The sequence below is a fragment of the Scylla paramamosain genome, chromosome 19 (assembly GCF_035594125.1).
Source record: "Scylla paramamosain isolate STU-SP2022 chromosome 19, ASM3559412v1, whole genome shotgun sequence".
NCBI classification, from domain to species: domain Eukaryota; kingdom Metazoa; phylum Arthropoda; class Malacostraca; order Decapoda; family Portunidae; genus Scylla; species Scylla paramamosain.
Window position 1 is genome coordinate 20,671,142 of NC_087169.1, and position 4,429 is coordinate 20,675,570.

Here is a 4,429-nt window from a genome sequence, read left to right on the forward strand (position 1 = left end):
CTATATTCGTTATCTTTCAGGTAAAATTTCCAGGTACCATTTTTTTTAAATATGAGACTGAAACAAATTATACTTATTATCATTATTGCCTGTATATTAAAACAAGAAAGAGGCAACTGATATCTATGTTCATTGTCTGCGCAGGAAAATTTGTAGGTACCTTTTTTAAATGTATGAGACAAAAAATGTGTACTTACTATATGCACTACTAAAATTTGTAGGTACCTTTTTTTAAATGTATGAGACAAAAAATGTGTACTTACTATATGCACTACTAAAATTTGTAGGTACCTTTTTTTTAGTGTATGAGACAAAAAATGTGTACTTAATATATGCACTACTAAAATTTGTAGGTACCTTTTTCTAAATGTATGAGACAAAAAATGTGTACTTACTATATGCACTACTAAAATTTGTAGGTACCTTTTTTTAGTGTATGAGACAAAAAATGTGTACTTATTATTTGCACTACTAAAATTTGTAGGTACCTTTTTTTAGTGTATGAGACAAAAAATGTGTACTTACTATATGCACTACTAAAATTTGTAGGTACCTTTTTTTTAGTGCATGAGACAAAAAATGTGTACTTACTATATGCACTACTAAAATTTGTAGGTACCTTTTTTAAATGTATGAGACAAAAAATGTGTACTTACTATATGCACTACTAAAATTTGTAGGTACCTTTTTTTAGTGTATGAGACAAAAAATGTGTACTTACTATATGCACTACTAAAATTTGTAGGTACCTTTTTTTAAATGTATGAGACAAAAAAAATGTGTACTTACTATATGCACTACTAAAATTTGTAGGTACCTTTTTTTAAATGTATGAGACAAAAAATGTGTACTTACTATATGCACTACTAAAATTTGTAGGTACCTTTTTTTAGTGTATGAGACAAAAAAAATGTGTACTTATTATATGCACTACTAAAATTTGTAGGTACCTTTTTTTAGTGTATGAGACAAAAAATGTGTACTTACTATATGCACTACTAAAATTTGTAGGTACCTTTTTTTAGTGTATGAGACAAAAAATGTGTACTTACTATATGCACTACTAAAAATTTGTAGGTACCTTTTTTAAATGTATGAGACAAAAAATGTGTACTTACTATATGCACTACTAAAATTTGTACTTTTTTTTTTTATTGGAAATGGACAACAAATTAACGCACATGCTTTGGAAGTGAAGAAGTTTCTAGATAGGTCTTGCAAATACGAAAAATATATAGTACTCATCACTTACACAAGACTCTCTAAATACTCTTTAAAAATTTGTATGAAATAAAGGAGAGAAAAAAAAAATACAAGGTCTTAGAAACTCTTATAAAACCAGGTAAGAAATATATATTGATCATCTTTCCAGCGAAATTCCTAGGAACGTCAAAGAAATATGAAAAATAAACAGCATAAAATAATAATAATAAAAAAAAACTTATCAGGCAAAATATCAACATACTCAAATTATTTCCGAGAGCAAATTTGAGGGTACGCTTCAGAAACACGAGGCAAATAATGAGGAACAGGTAGAATGTGAAGCACCTTGCGGGCAAACTGTAGAGAACCCAGCAGAGGCAGCGTGTAGGTAACAAATAATGCAAAACAACAGGGACCCTCACACTCTAATTCCTGGGGACGCTCGGGAAACACCAGATTGTAATGAAAACGATACAAAAATATATACCTCTCCAAAAATAAATAAATAAATAAATAAATAAATAAATAAATAAATAAAATAAAAAGGTGTTGGAAGTTGATTGCCTTATACAGGAAATACTGGAATAGATACACTACAAGTTGAAATTTCTGATGATATGGATGATGTACAAGATTATGATGAAAAAGATGCAAGAGTACACACACACACACACACACACACACACACACACACACACACACATAATATTAACAACAACAACAACAACAACAACAAGGAAAAAAACATCTCACAACAAGCTCATTTCGTAAAGATTGCAAATAAAACTCCTTCCCATTTTCACTGATAAAAGCGTTTTTTTTTTCTTTACCCCAAAACGCGCAAAACGGCTCAAAGAAAACGGACACCAGTGCTACCAACCTTTCCTTCCCCGCGCGTAGTATTAGAGAAGGGGCTTAAGTATAATGTAATACCGCCCCCCCACTTAATTCACGGTATTCAGAGGCCGCTAATACATACCAATCAGCCTTAAGTGTTCCCTATATACTGGTGCCAAGATAATGCTTAACTCTTCCCCTCAATATAGCACGGAAAATGAAGGTATAAAGCGCACGCACGCACACACACACACACACACACACACACACACACACACACACACACACACACACACACACACACACAGAGAGAGAGAGAGAGAGAGAGAGAGAGAGAGAGAGAGAGAGAGAGAGAGAGAGAGAGAGAGAGAGAGAGAGAGAGAGAGAGTTATTAAATATAATTATACATATTTCTCTTGGAACGTATGATAAAAAGAATTAAATAGAAAAAGATAAAGAAAAGAGCTGAGAGAGAGAGAGAGAGAGAGAGAGAGAGAGAGAGAGAGAGAGAGAGAGAGAGAGAGAGAGAGAGAGAGAGAGAGGATAAAATAGAAGGAAAATACGCAAATCTAGACGAACAAAAAGGAAAAAGAAAGAAATAAACAGAAAACGAAGCGAAAAAAAAGCAGAACCATTAAATAGAAATAAAAGAAAATATGATGAAAAAAATATACAAATTAAAAAAATAAATAACGAAGAGGGGAAAAAAAGAAAGAATGATAGCAAAGAACGAAATAACAAAAAAAATGTATATATATATAACTGAAAGACTTGAAGGGCCCGAGGTCAAGACAGAATGCTAATAAGATCTCTAAAAATAATATTGTAATACCAAAGAAAACCAGTGAAGCAAAGAAAATGGGAGGTATTTCTTTGAGGCTAGCCGCGGGAGGGGGGTGTTATGTATTCTCTCTCTCTCTCTCTCTCTCTCTCTCTCTCTCTCTCTCTCTCTCTCTCTCTCTCTCTCTCTCTCTCTCTCCTTTATTAAGCCATGCCAGCCTCGGAACTAATAGCATGGTAAAAGAAGAGAAAATGAGAGAGAGAGAGAGAGAGAGAGAGAGAGAGAGAGAGAGAGAGAGAGAGAGAGAGAGAGAGAGAGAGAGAGAGAGAGAGAGAGAGAGAGACAGAGAGAGACAGAGAGAGAGACAGAGAGAGAAAATGAAAGGGAGAAAGACAAAGAAGAAAATATGATGGTGGAGAGGAGAAGGAGGAGGAGGAGGAAAAGGAAAGAGGGCGAGGAGGATGAATAATAATAAGAATAAGAAGCAAAAAAAAAAAGAAGAAAAAGAAGAAAATTGCATAAAAAGAGGAAAAAGAACCACACGAAGATGAAACAAGATGACAAAAGAAAAAGAAAGAAAAAGAGGAGGAGGAAGAGGAGGAGGAGGAGGAAAAGACCTATATCAATAACTAAAGCTTAAACAAAACTACATAGAGAGAGAGAGAGAGAGAGAGAGAGAGAGAGAGAGAGAGAGAGAGAGAGAGAGAGAGAGAGAGAGAGAGAGAGAGAGAGAGAGAGAGAGACACGAACAGAAGGCAGGAGTCACATAAAACCTAAGGACACAGCAGGAGAAAAAGAGACAGGGACGCTGGTTGAATGAGTCTCCCTTGGTGAAGTGTGTATTTATTGTGTATTTATCAGCCTTATTTAATTCGCAGTTCTCAAAGGGAATCATGACGCCAGAGAGAGAGAGAGAGAGGGAGGGAGAGAGAGAGAGAGAGAGAGAGAGAGGGCAACGAGACGGCACTTCCCTTAACAAACTGTGCTTAATGACCGCTTGCTGTTGCAGGAGGTGGTAGTGGTGGTGGTGGTGGTGGAAAGCCAGGGAGTTTAAAAATGGTTGATTGGTAAGCGCAAAGTATTAGTGGTGGTCGTGTTTACAAGTAATAATGATATGATTGATGATGATACGAGAAACGAGGATTAAGTAAGGAGAAGGAGAAGAAGGAGGATTAGGACAAGGAGGAGGAGGAGGAGGAGGAGGAGGAAGAGGAGGAGGAGGATATCGCTTAATTAGAAGAAAAATAATAAAATAAATAATAATAATAATAATAACCACCACCACCACCACCACCACCACCACCACCAACAACAACAACAACAACAACAACAACAACAACGTAAAGATGATGCGGGTAATTCTGAATGGCTATTACACGTCTCCCATTTTTTGTTGCCTGTCTGCAGCCGCGATACCTCCATTTTTTTTTTTTTTATTGCATACGCAGCTTCATTTTCTGTTGGTGCCTCAAGCCTCAATTACGTTTTCTGTAAATCATGCATCCTCATTACGTTTTTTGTGAGGCAGCCGCGGAACCCGTTTTCTCTCACTCAGGAAGCCACAAGTACGTTTCTGTTGCCCGCTTGCTCCTGCTTCCCATTTTCTGT